Source organism: Notamacropus eugenii, chromosome 3, assembly GCF_028372415.1.
Source record: "Notamacropus eugenii isolate mMacEug1 chromosome 3, mMacEug1.pri_v2, whole genome shotgun sequence".
Lineage (NCBI taxonomy): Eukaryota > Metazoa > Chordata > Mammalia > Diprotodontia > Macropodidae > Notamacropus > Notamacropus eugenii.
The window spans coordinates 376,197,758-376,220,018 of NC_092874.1; the positions used below are offsets into that span (position 1 = coordinate 376,197,758).

Genomic DNA, 22,261 nt, shown 5'->3' on the forward strand with positions numbered 1-22,261 from the left:
TCTGATCTTGTTTTCAAATGACAGTCCTTCATATGCTTGAAAGATTAGTCAGTCCTTCCAAGTCTTTTCTCTGAGGTAAACAATCCCAAATTCTTTTAACCAAATCATTCATGTTCCAAGGTCTCCTACCATACTTGCCCTCCTTTGGTTTCTCAATGCCCATCATGAAATATGGCACCCAAAATAAAAACAATATTGTCATTTTCACTCGAACAAAAGGTTATGAGTTTCCTCATTCTGGATACTTAACTTTTTGTTAGTTTTTCTAGCTTTTAAACCAGAATTCTTACAATCCATTAAAACTCCCTGGCCTTTGTTACATGAAATACTGTCTAGACTGGAGATGTCATTGTACATGTGAGCCGTGGAACACTCCTGAGTGTCACCCAAACCAGATTAAAATGCAATTGGGAAATGTTTAACAAAATAAGTAAAAATGTGACAAAACAGAGATAATATGTGGTTTTCTAAGTCAAGCTGAGGGTCCCAGACATTCTTATGCATGTTTGGTTCCATTTGAGTTTGACATCACTGGCCTAGACAGTCTGACACCATTACTCCTGCATTTGATATTTTCTGACCCCAAACATTGGCCTCTATCCTTAGCCACATTTAACTTACTTTCGTTTGTCTTAGTACATTAGTCCTAGATTATTGATATTTTTTAGCTCCCACTTCTCTCCTACAATGTGTTAGCCATCCTTTCCAGCTCCATGCAGCACCTCATCCTTTCTTAGGATTTAAAATTTTTTAAATTAATTTTTCTTCAAGATTTTTCAAGGACCACTGACAGTAGCTTAGCAATTATATTAGCAATTTCTTTTCTACCATAGAAAATACTTTGTCTGGACCTGGGAACTTAAACTTCTTAAGTGTGGCTAGTTTTTCTCTTATCACCTCCCATATCTTAGATCTCAGTTCCCTGTTATCTGGTTTTATTCCGTATATCAGAGCTTGCAGATCATTCCTGGTAGGGGTGGAAAGACAGTAAGATTATATCTCTCAGTTTCTAATTATCATTTTTCTATCTCCCTTGGTCAATCATCTTGTCTCTTCATTGACCTTCTCATCCCTTCCAGAGCTAAAAAAAGGCTTTTTTGGTTTGTTAGCTTGCTCTAGGCTCTGGTGTACTTAACATTCTTTGTTACTGTCATCAGTGACCTGCCCTTGTATTCTTCTTATATATATCTTTTTAAAAATATGAGTTCATCCTGGTATAGCCTCTTAGGTATCTTTAGATACTAGTTTTCTATTTTCTTCCTCATTGGAGTCATTTTTGGTTTTTCTTTGTCATAATTTTATTCTTTAGAGGATCCCATTCTGATTGAGACCTCTTTCCTTACAGAATCTTACAGAATGGCATCCTTCTTATCCTTTTTTTCTGAATTTTTTGAAATCTTTCTCCCAGAATCAGATGGTGTTTACCACTGTCCTTTTTGTCCATGGACAAAGAACTCCAAGATGCAATGAGTGGTCTCTTCTGAACGAGTTTCTAGTCATTTCTACTTTCTCTGTGAGTTATTATTCATATTCATGCCCAAAATAGTAGTTTGCCTTGTCATTGCTTCCACCTTTCAAAGAATGCAACATATAAGCACGTTCTCAAGGATTCATTAGTTACTCCACTCATAGCAGAATGATAGAGTTGGGGCAGATGCCTGCATGGATGGCTGGAGATCTCTGCCACTTCAATACCATCCTACCCCATCAGCTTTGGTATCTGTTTCTTGAAATTATCATTCATTTCTGACTAAGTCAACTTTAGCATATTCCAGGCATAATTAATATTGTTCCTTTCTCTTTTTCATTTATTCTAAACTTCTAACCTCCCCTCTAGTGCCTAGATATCCAAACTAGAGGATATCTCACTAATCTTCCTATTTTCTTTTCCATTTCATTTGAATAAGATATAAACTATCCATTGTGGTACTCCAGTCCTGAGTGGCATACTAAAACCTGTGAAATCCAACTTAAGTTCTTGCATTAAGATCTATAGTTAAATTTTATTTATCACCTTGGCTGCTCTGTTTGTGAGTAGATATCTCAAATCATTAGTATTTTTTATTGTAATGATGTCATATGTGAAAGTCATCTCTAGGGAAGAGATTTCTGAGACTTAGATGGTAACTTACTTTTTTCCAAATTATATTCAGCATAGCAAATTCTTGGTATATGATAAGTACTTTGGACAGTCTCTGGGGTTAACTCTCACAAGATTTGACCTATAACAGGGTAACCCCTTCTCTTATCAACAGTTAAGTATGTGAGCAGAATAATTTATCAAACCTGCTATTCTAATTTCCTTCAGTGATACAATGAAGGTCAAGGACATTATGGCTGGCCTTGAACAATAAACAGTCATTTTCCCGAAAAATCATGACAATCGCATTGGGGAAGAAAGGGAAGGCTCATTTAGCACCCTCCCAGGATGAGAGAAAAGACAGATAAGTGGGAAGAAATTTGAGGGTAATGATGAGTCTGAGCTGCTGAAATAGTAAATTCAGATTCATACTCTGTGCCAACACAACCCCTCTCCAACACAAAAATGTATATACGCATACACACATACACACACACACTCAGAGTGATTTAACTACTATTTTTTATTTTAGGAGAAAATGTGCACCTTACTATGGAACATGGGTTTATATAATCTAAGGCTTCAATTGGGGGTAAAATGAAATTAACAGTAAGATATACCTGGATATTGTGACATATTCAATATGTAGTATCATGCCCTATCTCAAGCCCTTGTCATTGAGAGAAATCTGAAACTAGGATATAGTTCTTTGCATGAAGGAATGTCACTGATTTTTCTCTAAAAGTAATAATCAAGCTTCAACTGTACAACTTGCAATTACATTTTGAAAAGAAATCTCTACAATCAAAGACCAAAAAAAGTTCATATTTTATATAACCTTGAGCTAAATGCCTTGCACAATTCAGGAAACCTTTATTAAGTGCCTAGGAAATAAAGACACTAGAGATTTAGAAGGAAAAGAAAAAGGAAAAAAAATTACTCTTCTTACCCTTAAGGAGTTTGTAGTAATATAATTACTTTTCTGGGCCTCACCTGTAAAATAAGTCCATAAATTCAGAGTATAATTGATCAGTGCTTCCCATCATTTTTTGTGTCATGGACCCCTTTGGCTATCTGGGAACCCCTTCTCAGAATAATGTTTTTAAATGCATAAATAAGCTATGATTACAAAGGAAATCTGTTATATTGACATATGGTTATCAGCTTTTTAAAAGAATAAATTCATGAGCCTCAGATAAAAACCCATGAAGATAATTTTTAAACATTCTAACTCTAAGATTCTATGATTATACTCAGTTTCTCCATTTGTAAAGACAAGCAGATTAGAGGCATCTAGGTCAACTGGAGAAGGAGATGACAGACCACTCCAGTATCTTTGCCAAGAAAACACCATGGATAGTATTGGCTTGCTATGGTTCACAGAGTCATGAAGCATCGAACACCGCTTAACAAGGTTCTATGCAACTCAAATGTTATATTCCTCTATAACTATCAAACACTGGCATTTAAACATGAAACTTTTGAACTTTAAAAGTAAGAATGTGGTCAAAGAGAACAATTGAAACCTACCCTATAAAATTCAGACCATGTGACTTTTTTATTAGAGTGAACATTTATTCCACCTTTAAAAATCTCATTGAAATATCTGCATATTATTGATATGCAAATAAGTCCTGCAAACATAACTGCCGGCCATTTTCAATTTGCTAAGTTTAAATCATTTACCAATATAAAAAAAAATTACATTTTTTAAACATAAATAAGATTGGAAGGGGAGAAGGGATTTGTTCCCACTTTGGTGGAATTAGATAGAGAGGAAGAGCAGCACAGTCCTCAATGGGTTTGTTTGCTGTTATATTATATGTGTGTATGTATTTTATATATATATTACAATCATAAGCACATTAACACTTGTACCATCATAATTAAGTTTTCTTTCCTTGAATCTGAGGAACACATTATTCTTTGAGAAGTTATTGTGATATCCTACCAAAGACAATTCTATCGCTGCTGATAGAATGATGCGATATCCCTTACATTCATTCTTAAATGACTCCTTTACAGAGGAAGAGATTATAATTGAGCTGACCAATATACGGGAAAGCAATGAATTTTTAGAAAACAATCTGATTCTTGTTTCCTTTTCTTTGTCTTGACATTTGGAACACGTTTCAAGGTGAACTTAAAAAAATCATTGACATCAGTGTCTATATGCTGAACCAACCCATTGAATTTCCAGGTTTGAGGCCAATTTAGAGATCTAACTCCATTAGAGCAGCTAGGTGGCACGGTGGTTAGAGTGTTAGGCCATGAATCAGGAAGTCTCCTTTTCATGGGTTCAAATCCAGCCTCAGACACTTGCTATCTATGTGACCCTGGACAAGTCACCTTAACCCTGTTTGCCTCAGTTTCTTCATCTGTAAAATGAACTAGAAAAGAAAATGGCAAAACACTCCAGTATCTTGGCCAAGAAAACCCCAAGTGTGGTCACAAAGAGTCTGACACAACTGAAAACAACTGAACAACAAACCCAGTAGAGAAGAGAGCCAATAACTGGTAGACCTATTTTGTCTACCTTTTTAAGAATTTCCCACAGGTCCACCATTTACAAGTTAAAGTCACAGCCAAGGGTGGAAGTCCAAGTGGCAATAGATGAGGATGAGGCCTAAGATTCAAGCACTTTACTCCCAGTGGAATGTGTTGTAAATCAGGATCAACTTTACCCCACGTAATATCCCTGAATATTCCACCTGTAATCTCTACTTCAAACTTCATATGCCTGTAACATTAACTCCCTTAGGAAATTTTCCTTCTTTTCGATGAGTGAAGTATAACTGGTATCTTCTGCTTGTGAGAACAGAGCAGGCTCCTTAACAAAACTTCCAGTTTGAAGCAAAGGGTTGCAGCATAAATGAATAAGATATTCATGTCCTTTGCACCATACCCCTTCCAATTATGTGTGTGTGCATGTGTGCGTGTGTGTGTGTGTGTGTGTGTGTGTGTATGTATTGGCTTTTGGAACCAAATATTTACTAAGCCAGTATAGTAAAAATAGTTGATACAAGACACTGCCCAGACCAGGGGCGTACTCTCCCAAGAGTATGATAGAGGCTAAGGGTCATGACTTCAAGCTTAGACTACATGTGACAGAAAGGCTAGCATTGCTCCTTGAATTCTTTTTGCAAGAAGGATATTCTTTTCTTTTGTGAGGATCCTCATAAAGTTTCCCATAGGTGTGATTTAGCTTTCTGATGGTTTTCTTATAAATCTTTATAAGTCCTTACAAACCCTTACTTTTTAAAAATAATTGAATCTTGGTGGTAGACCTTGAGCAAATTAACTTCTCCAGGCCTCAGTTTCTTTGTCTCTGAAGAGCTGGATCACAGGATTTTGGATTTAAAGATGTAGGGGACCTTGAAGGTCATCTTCAACCTCACTTATCTGACAAGTATGGAAACTGAGGCATGAAAAGATTAGAGGTCATAGATTTAATAAGTAGGATAGCCAGGATCTGAAACCAGGTCTTCAAACTCTGAATCAATTGTGATTTTTTTTCACCCCGCTATGTAATGCTGCTTCTCAAAATCTCTTGGATTGAGCTCAATGGTCTCAAAGGTCACTTCCAGCTCCAGCCATCTGTGTCTATGCTATTTTGATTACAAGGATGAGAATTCATCCTTTTCTCATTCAGCTAAATATCACAGCTATCACTGTACTGGCAAAGTAAAGTGTGTTATGTCTCAGCATTGTGATGGATATATATTTTTCTATTCAGTTCTAATGATGTGAGGAAAAAAAACTGTATCTTGGGTGGTTATTGCCATTTTAGCACCTGGTCCTTTAAGGATGTATTTGTTCTAACTTTCTTATGCTGATTTAACTGGCGATCTTAGTCTACATTATAGGATCCAGAATTGGAAAGAACCTTAGATATCAATCCATACCTGTATAGGAAAAGCTCCAAGGATAGGGACGCCATTACCTATTAATTCTGGTTGTTTCACATTATTAGGAAGATATTTTTCCTTATGGTGAGTCCAAATCCGCATTTCTGCATCTCCTCATCATTCTTCCACATGACAACCTTTCAGACACCCTCCACAATTATCATACTCTTCCCCCACTACCTTTTCTGCTTTAGGTTAAACATCCCCAATTCCTTTAACTTATAACATGTTGGAGATTCTTACTCAGATATGAATTGATATCCAAAGTACCTTCCAATTCTGAGATGCCAGGTGTCAAAATGCCAGCAACCACCTAAGATATGGCATTTTTATCCAACTCCTATCACTGAATAGAAATAGTAATATTGATCTCAAAGGGAAATGATTTTTAGGTGCTTATCCTGCCATTTTAAAAATATTAAAAATTAGTTTGCACGTGCAAGTAAAATCATACAGACAAAAAAAATAGACATCCTCACTTCTGTCAGTAGAAAGGAGAGCTCTTTCCTCCCATCGGGCAGCTGCAAGTCATCAATGCTATTAGACAGCAGTGCACAAAGAGCCCCTGAATGCTTACAACTGGTGACAAAGCCACCACTGATTTCAGAATGTAGTAATAATTGAGGGGAGTGGAAGGGGGAGTTACAGGAAATTATTTCCTTCTTAGCTTATAGCAATTGAAAAACATTCAACTTTGTGTCAGTAGACACGCAGATTGTAGTCCCAACCCTGTCACTTCCTAGTTATCTGATCCTGGAAAAGCCCTCTCTGACCCTATTTCCTTCACTGCCAAAAGTGGAGAGAGTTAGACTTTTTTTTTAATGGCCCTTCTTGCACCAGTACTAAGAGATTCTAAGATTCCATTAAGGCAGCTAGGTGGTACAGTAGATAGAGTGCTGGACCTGGAGCCAGGAAGACTTTTTTCATGAATTCAAATATGGCACTAGATATCTACTAGCTATTTGACCCAGGACAAGTCACTTCACCCTGTTTGCCTCAGTTTTCTCATCTATAAAATGAGCTGGAGGAAGAAATGGCAAACCACTCCAGTGTCTTTGCCAAGAAAACCCCAAATAGGGTCAAAAGAGTCAGACATGACTGAAAAGTACTGAACAACAAGATTCTGTTGTTCCAGGTGGTCTCTGGGATAAGTATGTATGACTGTAGCCTTGAGTCTATATATAGTGGCCCTGGTAGATTTAAGCCCCCATGCCAAAGCATTTTGTCTTTACTTTCAAAATTTAACCCTCAAATACTGTTCTGTCATCCTTTTTTCTTAGGGCACATAAAACTTCAAAACATTGAAAGTGGGAAAATTCACCTTAGAGCCAAGTTCTTGCACACAGTCATGGTGTTTCTGGGGTTACCCCCAGATATAGTTATTCTGTAGCAATGGCCTTACTCCCCTAATGCAAACAATACACAATTTCCATGGAATAACTGAAAGAAAAATCACATTTATTGCCCTGTAATCAATTATGTGGAAAGGGCAAATGCCAATGTCTTTAAAAATAATAAACTTCGCTGTGTCATCATAGTTATAATTCTCTTTTAGGGCTCTTAGATTTCTTGTGCTAAGTAAATCTTAGTCAACAAGCACACATCTAGCGTTCATGGGCCAGGTACTGTGATAAGTGCTGGGAAATGCAATGTGTATGAGATTTGGTGACATACCCCCAAAACAAAAATACCTTGATACTACAGTCCAAGTTCCTTTTTCTGTGGCCACAATTTCCTTGAATTCAACAAACATTTAATCATGCTATCTTCTGAAAAAGGTATCTTGTTAGACAGAGGGGGATAGAAAAATGAAAATAAATATATCCTTGGCCTTAAGTAGCCTATAATCAAGTTCCTTAAAGACCAAGAAGACTAATTAGCTCTTTCTTTGGAGAAATCTCACGTGGAGATGTCCTTTCTCTCCTGGGATCATAACTGTGATGAAGAAAATGATTTAGCTACTCAGACAACATTAGAGATATAATGTAGCATCTCCCCCTTTCTCATTAAGCTTCTATCTTGAGCTGCTTGACATGATCAGTGCATACAGATTAAAGTAGATCGTACTCTCCATGAAGGCAGGAGTCATATCCTAAGCATCAGCACGTGATTTGCCTAAAGTAGGGCCTTAATAAATGCTTGTTGACAATAATAATGTCTTTCAGGGGTTGAGAAAAAGAATAAAGAATTTATTTGACCCTACAGCTCTCAGGCCCTGCAGGATTTAAAACAGATGAACAAAAAGCCAGAATATAAACTTAACATTATTTATTTATTTACCATGGATCACTTTTTTTTTTTTTGTCATAACAAATCATTAAATAAATGGCATAGCAAACATTTTAGATCAGAGGAGGAGGTGAGAAAAATGCTTTTGCATGTGTGTATGTGTGGAGGGGGGGGTTAGCCTCTCACCAATTCATTGATTTGTCTGGTTTGACAATGTATTTTGTTTTCCTCTTGGCCGTTTTCCAGCTGTGTGGGAAGGGACTACCTAGTCAGTGATTACAAATGAAATAATTATCACATGGGCCATTTAACAATTCAAAACAATATGTTTTCCACAGTGTGACTCTGGAGGTTCCAAACTAAAAGGTCCTATGGGAAACTGAGCTCTTAAATAAAGGAATTAGTGCAGTAAATATAAAGACATGAGTGCAGTAATTTCAGATAAGGGACATAAAGAAACTCAAGCCATTTTTAAAAAGTGTTTCCCATTCAGGACCCAGCAAAGATCAGTTCATGGGGACAAGAAACAAGTTTACTTATAAATAGCAATTCATGCCACTTCCCCAACTGGCTTTGACAATCAAGCTAAAAAGACTGAAGTCCTAACAGTGTATTGTTTTTCAGAATTATAAAGTATGTTTTACTGTTGAAGCATTCTCTGACTTAAATCTACAATTATATTCAAAGACAACATATGCTTTTCTTCTCTTTCCTGGGTCATCAAATCTCCCTTCTTTTTGGCATTCCTCACATAGTGATCAAGAAAGTGATGCTAAAACCCAAATCTGACCCTGTCACACCCCTACTCAAAACTCTTGATAAACAGTGATGCTGTTTATAAGAATTGATTAAACTATGATAAGCTCCATGTTTCTTTAAAAGCACATATGGGTTATACAATATATTACACAATATGAGTTTATATTATATTATAATTATATAAAATGGGTTATGTAATGTATTATAAAATACTATATAATTCTTTCTAATCCCCCTGTTCTAGCTCCCTGTTATCATTTTCCATCATCCCCCTTTTATTTTCTTCCTGGAAAATCTTGTCAAACCCCCTCATATTCCATACGAAGAAACTGAAGCTCTGAGAGATTGCCCAAATCCCAGTGTGCAAAGACAAGACTAATCTACTGGCACTGGAAGCCAGACTTTTTCCATCACAATCCAGAGCTTTATTTTCTTGACTCCACGATCTGTTCTTATACCCTATAATTATCTTCCACCATAGTTTTAGAAGGAACTTAAACATTTCTGAAGGAAAGTTCACCAGATGTTATTTAATTTGTTTAAGAAAGTGATGTGGGCATGGGAATGCCTGAAAATTGATTAGCTATTGAATAATTCACACAACAAAATTTCTTTCTGTTATTTTGGTGAAGGGGAGTTGATTTTTGAGAAGCCTTCCCTCACAGCCCAGAAATCTCAGAATACATTCATAAGGTATTAACAACGTGTTTAATTACAAATTGATGTCTACTCCTGATCCATTAATGCCATGTGAATACCCTCATCTGAGTGAATCAAAAAAGGCAATGCCAATGGCTAATGGAGGATGAGCATGCCTCTGGCTGACCTTTATGACACTTAGCTTTTGAGTTTATTTGTATTGCAGCCTTGGGAGCTCTTTAGGGAACAGAATCCTGCAGGGGTAGAAGGAGGGGATCTCTCTCTACTTCCCAACTTGCTCAGAGAAAGATAGCCTAGATTTCAGTTTGTAAGAATTTTTAACAGTTTTTAAGAGAATTTAAGGTACAGTTGATGGAGCAGAGACATATACTTCAGACACGGACACAGAAAGACACTTTAGGTCATTAACACCTGCAGGACCACTGGTAGTTCAGAAGAGAGTTGGCTGTGGACTCAAGAGAGCTAGCCCTAGTACTCAAGTTATGTAGCAGAAAAGAGCAAACCGTATGAAGAGAAAAGGGACATTAGGGCCACGATTTACTGCCACTGTTGCCTTGGCCATATGTGTTTACTACACATGTGCCTCACTACCATTGTATGCTATTTGTAATTATTCTTCCAATGGCCATTGTTGGTATTAGTGCAAGAGTGGGTTGTGGTTTATGGTGGAAAGAGGGGAAAGGGAGATTTCTTTGCTAAGAACTAATTGCCTCTACCAGCTGTTAATGCAAAACACATTCTTTTGGGCTTGTGAACTACAGTAGTAGGAGGGGTTAGCTCTAGAATCTGGGAAGCCCAACTCTCAATGTATGTTCACGTATGGAGAGTATTATGCCAGAGAGTGTGCTACACTGGTATTCTTGAAAAGCTTAAATCACCATCTATACTGCCTTTCTTTTAAATCTCCATTTTCCCATTGAACCTGGCATTTTTTTATAGATTCCCTTGTCTCTTTACTTTCTTTCTTGTGTTTATAGTTTTTACTTTAAACTTAGTCTTTACCTCTTCTAGGCTCATTTCTTTTGCCATTGCAGGGAGAGGTAGGATTACAACGAAATACTGAGGGAGAAAATGCATTGCATTAGAAGCTATTTGTCAAAGGAAGTTGAGATTCACTCTTGAGCTGGTGAAAACCTGACCCCAAGATACTCAAGCATTAGCCAGTTTGAAGCAGTTCAAATGTTTAGATATTATTTAGTTACTAATCGCATAAAGGGGCTTAGTTGAAATAAAGAAGTCCAAACCTTCAGCTGTACAGCTGATTGTATCGATGCCATATAAATCCATCCATCATCATCCTCTTTCTTCTTTTTCCTTCTCTTTCTCCTATCACTTTCTTCTTGCCTTCCTTTTCCTTCTTTCATCTTTTTTCTCCTCCTGTTTTTAATGAAATATATATTAAGGTGTATTATTTTTCCATTAAGACTTTCCCATATTCGAGTATATGAAATATTTAGGGCCATGAATGCATTTATATATTGAAGTAAAATTCTAGTGTAATCATTTCATGGAATATCTAAATTCTTTTCCTTAAGTGCAATTTTGTTATTATTAGAACAAAGTTTAAAAATCACATTCTTGGTCCGGAAAAGATACAACTAAAAAACAATGAAGCTCTACCCTTTAGATCATGAATTAGAAAATGAAAAGAATTATAATGATCAAAGTAAAATAACGAATGAAGTGTTGGCACCCAAATTCAACTCCAGCCCTTTCCTCATGCAAGCTTTATATTGTTTGGGTTTGTTGTACTGATTTTTTTTTAGTGGATAGTTGGAAAGGGAGGGTGAATTTGCTGGACAGGGTGTTTAGGTTGTATGAAGCAAGGGAAAGTGGCAGAAATTGGAAAGTGATTGAGGAGGTACAAAGGGACCCTAAATGAAGTATCAGGAAGTACAAAGAGGACACTGTTCTTCAAGTGCTGGCTAGAGAAAATGTGTTGTACTGAACTATTTGTTGTAAAGAATCCCTTATCATCAGATGAGCATAGTGCTGTTATAGAGGGATCCTAGAGTGCAAAGCAGCATTGTCAAACTCAATTAAATGAGGGTCATTAATCCATACACAAGGATCCCTGGGGGTGACTTAAACTAAAATATTATCTATATTTTATTGTGTATTTATTTATTTTGTTCAGTATTTCCCAACTACATTTTAATCTTGTTCCAGCCACACAGGACAACAGGGTGCTTGGCTGCACATCTCTACTAAATGTCATACTTTTTTTAATCTCTATACCTGTGATGCTAGCTGCTTAATTATTTCAGTAACTAATGGTGTTCTTGATGTGGGTTCTTGTTTCTTTGAAGTAGGTTGAAATCCATCTCCACGTAAGTGGGTGGCCCTTATTACTTATTATGTCTTAGACAAAATCATCCCACAGTGGTAAAAGTTCTGCTGGTGTTCATCTCTTACCTTAACTTGGCTGGACCTCAAGTAATATAGTGCCATACAATTATCAGTTCCAATCTGGCAAGTAGATTTGGAGTCAAGGAACCTTGGTTCAAATCCTGGTACTGTCAGATTTACCACCTACATGACTTGAGGCAAATCATGTCCCCTCTCTTGGCCTTGGTTTCATCATCTATAACATGAGAGGATTGGCCTAGATGACCTGAGACTCCTTTCCAGACCAAAATCTGTGATCCTTTATGCAAATCTGTTATCTGTCATACCTTCTGTTCTTCTGCTATTATCTCTGAGAAGATGGAACTACCTCTTCTCGATGAAGCACCAAGAGAAGAGAAATTTCTATCATAACTTATTAAGTAGCTTTGCCAAGTATTATATGATCTAAAGGACAAGTGGTGCATTTAATCTCAGGCAATAAAATTTGAAGATTGGAATAAAAAATCTTGATAATATATTCTCAATGATATGAATAACTTCATAACAAATATATCATTATTTGTGAAGTATCAGTCAATCAACAAGCATTTATTAAGTACCTACCTATGTCATATACCAGACACTCCACCAGGCCTGATATGACACATCTGTAACAATCCTTGCCTTCAAAAAACTTGTATTCTATACTTTCCATCCTTTAATGGTCTTGCCAAGATTGTCAATTTTGCTACACATTCAGCTGTACAATTTTCAATAAAGTAGTGACTCCATTCCGAGGAAACTCTGCACCCCTAAGAAAAGCAAAGAGGTTTAATATTTAGGTAGGAAGTGAAAATAACTATCCATTTTTTTCCTTTTAATCCCAAACAGAATATATTGGTGTTGGGGAGAGCTCAACCAGTATAAAATTAACACCTTTATGCCACATATATTGAAAAAAATATATGTTTAGAGACCCCTCTCAGCTATTTATCTACATTTTCCCATTAAAGGGTAATCCAGTAAAATGAGAGAGATAACTTAGCATATTCTGAGCTTTTCCCATGATATGAAATGAGATAGTAAAATGGCATAAAAGGAGATTCAGGAAATACCTGAAGTTGATCCCTGGAGGGCACATGTTTTGCTTTAATAAGCAATTATTAAATTTCTCAAGGAATTAATAATTATGCCCTGATACATCAGCTCCACCAACTGGTAAATTCTCCAGAAATGATTTTCTCTAGTGTGTTAATTGCTATAAAACAATGTAAACTTGACATCCTCTTCCTTCTCCTCTTTCTATTTCACCTCTCTTCCTCCTCTTTTTCCTTCCTCTTCTTTCTCTTTTCTTACTCCTTTTCCTTCTCCTTCTTTCTCCTTTCTCCTCTTTATCTCTCTCTTTTCCTCCTCTCTCTTTGCAAAAGAATTTTTAAAATCATATATGTGTATGTGTGTATGTATGTGTATTTATGTAAATATATATGTGTGGACATATATACACATCTTCTGATACCCTTTCATTGATTGATGTGCCGATAGTCAATGAACTCTGTACCATAACACATTTAGATTGTTTGAAATTTATGCCAATGCACCAGTTATTTTAAGGCAAAGATAGTAAATTTCTGAATTTAGTATTCTGAGGTTTCTGGCATTTCAATTGGTGCCAAGGTTCAAGTTGGTTCAAGCACTTTTTGTTCCCTTGTAACTTTGTGATAGTGACTATGGTAACACACAAAACATTGTTTTGTTGAGCTTCCTCTCTCTCTCTACTACTTTTAATTTTAGAAAAAGATTAGCTGAATAGGGAGTTTTTTTTCCCCAAAAGTTGATTATGTTTTTCACATAAGCTGCCAAGTCGTCACTTACCCAAAGCATATTTCAGTGCATTCTATAAATGCCTCATTTGGCTTCTTCATTGAAAACAAAATCACTGTTTTTGTATTAAAGTATTCAAACATCTCCCTCTTATCCCAATAAATCCCACATTGAAACCTACACAAAATCTAGAATTGCTTCTAGGCCTTTTCTTGTGTCTGGTGTGGAGTCAATGGGTTTGTGCTGATTATGTGGATCTGTGAATTTTCATTTCTGGAGATTACAGATTCTGAGGGAAAGAGACCTTATAATTCTTCTATCCTAGCCCCCTAATTTTATAGATTAGAAAACAATCTCAGAGGGGCTAATCAACTAATTAATCAATAAGCATTTATTAAATTCCTATTACACACCAGGCACTGTTCTAGGGGTAGCATAAAAGAATTAGCATTCTTACCTGAAGGACCACAGAATCTACATTCTTTTCGGGGGATATAATATTCAGAAGTAAGACAGGATGGATGCCCAAATAAATATATGGAGATGGACAGGGGCACTGAGAGCTGGAGGAATCATGAAGAGCCTCTTGAATGAGGTAGAATATGAGTTACATAAAAAACGGCTAAATGGTACAGCAAAGACAATCAGAGAAGAGGTCAAAGGTCATGATGATGATAACAGTTTGATATAACTGGTTGATGCAAATGGAGTTGGAAAAGAGGAAAATCAGTAGTTATGAAACAGAAGAAAAATCTCTAGTGAAGGTATTTTTTCATACTGTTTCTGAAAATTCTTAAAAATGCCTCAACACATGTTTGTAGGATTTAGAGCACTGAAAGAACCTTATAAAACATTGTTTCAAGGAATTAGATCAAAGATTTAGAGGCCAAAAGGACCTTTTGGGTCATATAGTCTGACCCTTGCCCCATTTTAAAGGGCCCTAGAGGTGAATTGATTTGCCTCAAGTCATACGTTTAAATAAATATTTAATAAATATCAGGGACAGAATATGAACCCAGACCTTTTGAATCCCATTTCTATCCACTGCAATTACTTAGAAAACATTATCCAAATTTATATTTAAAAAAGTTTAATTCTCAGTTAGCTGTTGTAAGACAATGAACACTTTAGTGTCCATTATCTGCAAGTAATGATAAAGCTGTAGTGAGGTTTTGGCCTCAGAAGGTGCCATTCCACCCTTCCGTGGGCCTCATCCACCCAAGCTTCACCCCCAGAATCAGGTCTTCTTGAGGAATCCCCGGCATAACAACAGGTGATGATAGTGGACTGCCTTTCCTCACAACCAATCCCAACCCCAACCTCTATCTCCACTGATTTTGCCTCCTGCACCAAAATTCCTAGTTACTACTTTCAAATGATGATGAATTACCTTGCAATGGACTCTCTCTTAAGACTGAAAACCATTTCACTCCCAGGGAATAACAGGAAGAAATAAAGAAAGCTAAGAAGTAGCAGAGAATTTATTCTTTCTACAATATCAGAATGGAGAATTCTCCTATTCATTAGATAGCACAAGCCCCCAGGTATGATTTTAAAATAAATAAGGGAAGACTTCAATAAATCACAATTTCTAGATTGACATGTATACCTTATTGCAACCCAGCTCCAAAAGCCTCTTCAGGGACCCAAAGTAAGCTCGTTGCCTCAGAGAAGTGGATTAAAGTTGAACTAGGAGGAAATAACTTGGGAATCTGTTGAAATGGCTGTGAAAACGGAGAGTTTGCTTCTTGAAGAGAGTGTGCACATCACAATTTTGTTGGTAATTGTTAGTGGTTGAGTGCTTACTCCCATCCCCAGATGCCGATCTTTTTCATTACCCACAAATTATTTATGGTTCTATATTTAGTTGTCATTTGATATTATGCCCAATAACCTTATTTTATTTGCAGATTTTTCCTTTATAATTTTTTATTATAATCAATGTTGTTGCACAGAATTTGCTTCAATGATTCATCTATGTATTATCATCCCAATTCCAGCACCACAGTTTTTCCAGGGAATCAAAGTTAGAAAGTTGCTTGTGAAAACATCAGTCATTATTTAGACCTATTTAGCCAGACTAAGGTATATATGTCTATCAATTCTGAATTGAAATGATTCAACTCACTGGTCAGGGGTGTGGGGATTTAGAATCTCCTTGTTTTCCATTGCCACTTGCAGACTCTGCTTCTTCCACCACATTTGGTAAGCTCATTTCCTTTGAAGTTCCCTCAATTCATATCTACCATCCAACAAAATCCTGGTAGCTATTATCTAAAGACCTCCAGGATTTTCCCCTTTTTTCATCTGTGAGTACAGTACCTGGACTCACAATGATTCTCTCCTCCTCAGCTCCTAACTTCATACCAGGGGTCTTCAACCTACCCTTTTGATATACCCTCAAACACACTAACTTCACAGTTCCTCAGTTTATTCATTTTATACGACCTATTCCTCCACCTCACTTCAGCTAAACACAAAGATGTTCACACCCTTAGCCTTGCCATCATGTACAAATGTACCAATTTCACGTTAATAAGCTCTGAAATTCCTTTATCTGATCACAAACTATTGTCGGTTCCACCTCTCCTATCTAGGCTGTGCAACCCCAAATCCAATTCCTCCTAACCATGACATTGACCTTTGATTTCTTTCTCAGGCCATCATGCTTTCACTAGTAAGGTATACTGTCTTCCCTTCTTCATCTTGATCGTTTCATGAACTAGGTCAACTACTGAATGATCCCTTCTCTCATTTCCCTTGTCCACTTATCCTATCACTCATCTTGTGCTGCCAAGAGCCTCAGTCTTGAGTTACTTCCAGCATACACTGCCTTTGCTCCTACTACATGCCACTGAACAAAGCTGAAGGAAGTCATGGAACTATGCTAACTGGGTTCACTACAAATATACCTTACCTAATTTCAACTGGGATTTCACTGTGGTAAGAATTATTTTTATACCTCTCAAATTAGTTCTATATTATTTCTGTTTCAAGATGCTTCCGATGAGGGGCTGATATCGCAGCTGACCCTGGGCGGATAGCGAATCAGGGCACATTGAAGACAGTCCACCAAGTTTGGGGAAAAGCCGTCGTGCTGGGGGCGGGGCAACAGGTCCCCTCCCACCACCCCCCTCCCCTGGGGAACCTGGACCCGCCCCACCCTCTGGGGTCAGGGTGGAGGGGCATGGACAGATAGTGGAGGGATCTTGCTGGTGAAAGTTCTGCTATGGTCATCTTCCTTCAGGAGAGCTACTGCCGGGGGGCTTTAACCCTCGGGGACTACATCTGCGGAGGACCCTCAAGGGGTGAGGGCGGAGGGGAGATAAGGCCAGACTGGGAGGAACAATAAGGGGGAGGGCTTGAGTGCCCCTCCTGCCACCACTGCCAAACCCAGCACCCGCAAGCGACCCGAGCCTCCTCTGGCCCCCGCCAGCCCCGAGCAACCTGCCAGCCTTCGAAGCTGCCTCGGTGGATGTGGAAATGCACTTGAGGGGAGACCCTTGAGGGTCCTCACCCCCAGCGTCTGGAAGAACAAGGGACTGGAAAGATCGCCCCTGGGGAAACCACCAGCATAGCGGGACCGGGACTGTAGGGTTGAATCCTCAGAGCAGAGCGGGACAGCCCGGAACCCCACCTGTTCACCTCTCTACGCTTTCAAGCCTTCTTGAACTCTCTCTTCTAAGTTCTTTTCAACTTTCCTATATGGCACTTGTTGACTAGCGGGTTTTTAGCCTTAAGTGAAATTTACCAACCGGCTTTGGGCTGCATTTCCAAGCAACCTCGACTCAGAGGAGATTGGTCCTGCTAACACCTTCAGCAACTACCACTTCCAAGGGCATTTTTTACAATTCAAATATATGATAGTGCTGTCGCTGTAAGTTGCACCTGTTGATGATGCCATGCCTGTGATCATATCAAATAGGTACAGAGGAAGTGCGCGGGAACCACCTTGACCACTTCCGGCACAACCATTATGTATGATCTTGCAAGGATTCCCTTGACTGTTCTGGAAACTGAATCTGCTTCCTGCTTGACAGATGAAATTTTTGTATCAATTTTTTTGCAGATTATTCTGGGTAGCTTCGTGCATTATAGATTGTTTCTTGACAGCTTCAGTTAATTTTGTGAGCATATTTTTAAGCTCTGAACCTGAACCACACAAAGTATTGAAACTGGTCTCTTAAGTTGGCAAGACAACTCCGATCCTCTGTCCTGGGATCACGAACATCAGATCTAATAATGGAAGTAAGATCATTAATAAAGCTCTCCTCCATCCCTGTTGATGAGGGATCCCTCAGGCATATTTGCACATAACCTTTGCTCCTGTCATCAGTGGGGCTTCTGCTCTCAACTCAGATCCAAAAAGCTTACCTAAGAGCCATCTCTTGTTGGGGATGAACCCCCTGCTTCCTCTCCTTGACTTTCTCCTGCATTCTTTTTGCCAGCCTGCTAGCAGGCTGAGTTGGTAGCCTTCGCTGGATAAGATCTCTGGGGTTGCCATCTTTTGACTGGTAGGCTATGGCAGAGTTCACCCAGAGCAAAAATGAAGTCTACTTTTCTGAGCTTTTATGGTTTGTTTTCTTCTTAATGATTGCGACTAAAGAGCACTCTGTGAACTGACTGACTTGGTGACCTCATCTCTCCTTGGCTCATGGGATCTCTCGTGTTGTCATTGATTCATTCCTTAGCATAGGCTGTTTTTGGAAAGATTTTAATCTCCTGGAGGCTGTGGTTGTGAGCTCCCACTGAGATGAGCCCTTTGAGAATTAGTGGTGAGGAGGCTGCCATAAGGTCTGACATACAGACCCAGGAGTCTTCTCAGGGACTATAAATGTAGAGAAGGATGGGGTACTTTTTTTTTTTTGATCCAGTAGATTGCTACTCTGGCAAGACTGAGAAATTCCTTAGGAGCAAAACTGTAGCTTCACTGTGTCTTATTTAGTGCACCAGCATCCTCAAACAAACCCCTGGCCCAGTTTGTTTTCCAGATCCTCTTCAGTTTGAAGAAATCATGTAATCTCTATGGCCAGTGGTCTTATTTCACTTAGTGAAATCAGTTCTCATAGATTCAATTGTCATTTCTATGCTGGTGATTCTGAAATCTATTTATCCCCAATCCCTTTGCTGAACTCTAGGGTCACATTTCCAACTGCCTGTTGGACATCTTAAACTGGATGTCCCATAGACATCTTAAACTCAACATGGCCAAAACTGAACTCATTATCTTTTCTCCCAAACTTACTCCCTGTTTCTGTTCTCTCATGCTAACAACCCAGGTATCCTTCTTGATTCCTCATTCTCATTCCTCATATCCAAGCAAAGATGTTAAATAAAATTTGTTTTAATCTTGTAGCATCTTTGACCTCCTTATCTCTCTGACACTGGACTACCTTGGTACAGGCCTCATACCTAGACAGTTGGAATAGTTTGCTGATTGATATCCCTCAAGTCTTTGGCCATTCCTCCACTCAGCTGTCAACTTAATCTTCCTAAAGTGTAGATCTGACTGTGCCACCTCCCTTTTTAATACATTCTAATGACTTCCTGTCTTCTTACACATCATTCACCCCATGTACTCTACAGCCCAGTGACACTGATGTCATGGTTCCTTATACAAGATGGTTCATCTCCAAATTCTAGGCATTTTCCTTGATTCTCTCCCATGCTGAGAATTCCCTCCCTTACTTCAAATTCAACTAAAACCCCATCTTCTATCAGGAGTCTTTCCTGATCCTCCTTAATATTAGTCTCTTCCCTCCATTGATTATCTCCAAGTTATCCTGTATATATGTAGTTTATACATGATCATTTGCAAATTGTATCCCCCATTAGACAGTGAGCCTTCTTTGAGAGTAGGAACTGCCTTTTGCCTAGCTTTTTATCCCAGAGTTTAGCACAATACCTGGCATATAGCAGGAATAATGCTTGTTGACTGACTGGTGTTGTTTGTCTTTTGTTCTCAAAGAAGACCATGACATCAGGAAGGTGATGCCAAGACTTGCAAGTGAATTGGTTTTAAGTGAGAGAAGGCTGTGCAAAGTCACCAGCTTCACTTTCTCCTCCTGAGCTATCTGGTGCCAGTGGTAAAATATAGATCAGGACAATGACAGACATGGCCCTAGATGCAGTGGAAAATGTTAGTCTTTTTAAGTTAAGGTCTTGATTGAGTTTGATTGAGGCAAAGCCCATTCAGTGATTTAGGCTAGGTAAGAAATGAGGCAAAGACTAGCCTCTTTTACCCAGTTTAAAAAAAAAAAAGTCAATTGAGGAGAAGACCATCAAGATTTCTGGCCAAAACAGAAACAATTTGCACTCAGTCTGAGTTATCTGAACCCAAACAATGACCTAGCAGGGCTTGGACTGGGACCTCTTTCTAGCCAATACATGAGAACCAGAGTGAGTTGGATATGACATGATCCTTAAGAAAGAAATCTAGGCCCATGCCTTTGATCACTGAAAACATTGTCGAATGAATGAATGAATGAATGAATGAATGAATGAATGAATGAATGAACAAAACTCCAGGAGAGTAATTCCCTTATTCTCGGTAGTAAGACTTTGACAATAGTATTTTCCCTTTAATAGATGGCAGATAAAGTTACTCTCCTAATTGTTCTTCCCTACTTATAGTCTCTCCCTTTTTCAAGCCATCTTCTATACAAATGCCAAATTAATATTAAACAGAGGTCTAACTGTCACTTCCCTTCCCCATAATGTTTAGTGGCTCCCTATTGCTTCTAGGATAAGGTACAAGCTCCTTAGGCAGGTCCACTGCAATAGAGCTCCTACCTATCTTTCCAGATTTGTTTGATTTCATGGTTGTTCAGTCATTTTCAATCATATCTCACTCTTTGTGAGCCCATTTGGGTTTTCTTGGCAAGATACTAGAGTGGTTTGCCATTTCCTTCTCCAGTTCATTTTAAAGATGAAGAAAGTGAGGCAAACAGGGTAAAGTGACTTGCCCAAGGTCACCCAGGTACTAAGTGTCTGAGGCCAGATTTGAAATCAGGAAGATGTCTTCCTGACTCCAGGCCCTGCACGCTATCTAGTGTACCACCTAGCCTCATAAGGAAGTCTAATAACTCATTCTAAGATCAAGTAGAAATGATTCATGGATTATAAATTGTTCCCCTGTTGCTCTCCTGTTAGCATTAATAATAGAGATGATACTGTACAGTTTGGAAGCAGTACAATTCTAAACAGTGTGAATACTGATATTGCTATGGCATCTTTTAAAAAATAAAATGCCTTTAAATAATAAAAGAGGTACAAAGTATATTTTTGGTACAGTAGGATTTAACTTTGCTCAATATGATGTGTATTTATTATACACACACGTATACACATATGTTTTTGTCTCCCCCACTCTAATGTAAGTACAATCTGAGTAGAAATTTTTAATTCTTTGTACTTATGTCCCCAGCTCCTCCTCCCACAATGTCTGGCAAATATTAAATACTAAGTAAATATTTGTGAACTTATTGATTGATCTACTGGCAATATGATCACATGCTTGCTGTTTCCATATGTGCCGAATAACAAGATCATTGGCTCATCTCAATGAATTTAGGGGGCACTGAGTCAATCATTTATGATCCTGTGACATCCATGCTATTTTCACCTATTGTCTACCAGTTGCATACATTTTGAAAAAGTCTTCTTTATGAATAAGCTGGCTGGATCACCACTAAGTTGAATGTTTCCATTTGAAAACAAATTATCAATGTACTTCGTATATGAAAGCAGTCATTTTTATTGGACTAGTTTTTGTAAACAGACTCCTGGTTTAGAATTCAGTAGGATTCTGAATCCATGGGAATGGTACTGCAAAATTTAGTGAATTATATAGATGATAATAAAAACTTAATCTGTTCATACGCAGCTTTTTTTTAAAAAAAAAACTAATAACACTTCCCCTCCTCTCCCTTCTTTCAACATAAAGCCTAGAAATGGATGCTTATCCTTGATTCTTCAATGGGAATATAAGATTTTCAGACTCTTTGAGGTTAAACTTTTTTTTTAATGTATGTCTTTGGCAAGATTTTTAGTCAATTGCAATTAAAAGTGACAGATTTTTTAGGAAAAATCATGGAATAAAAATGATGTGAAGCAGTTTGGATTATACAAGTAGCAACAACTGTGACATTGCTTCTTTCTATATTATGTACAAAAGCTTTCACTGCAGTGAACACAACAGAATAAGGGAAAAGTGAAGGAAATGGTGCTACATGTGTGGAGAAATATGTGAAAAACACAATTTCAGACAGACAATTAGTTTATTGATAAACCTGTTTGTAGTAATATTTCCAACATATTCACTCAGTCATTCATTTTGGGAGTCATACCTATGATTCTTTCCATCAACTCCTTTTACTAATGGAACTCGCCACCTGTTCTACCAATTAGAGTCTTAGACTTAGAAAATTGTCTGGGACAGTGAAAAGTTAACTGACATATATGGGGTCATGAAGGC

General features: G+C 37.9%; 1 protein-coding gene across 3 annotated transcripts in view; it reads left to right on the forward strand.

Moving 5' to 3' along the window:
- Positions 1–22,261, forward strand: part of PCSK5 (proprotein convertase subtilisin/kexin type 5) — a 602,002-nt gene that overhangs the window by 290,487 nt on the left and 289,254 nt on the right. The window lies entirely within an intron of this gene.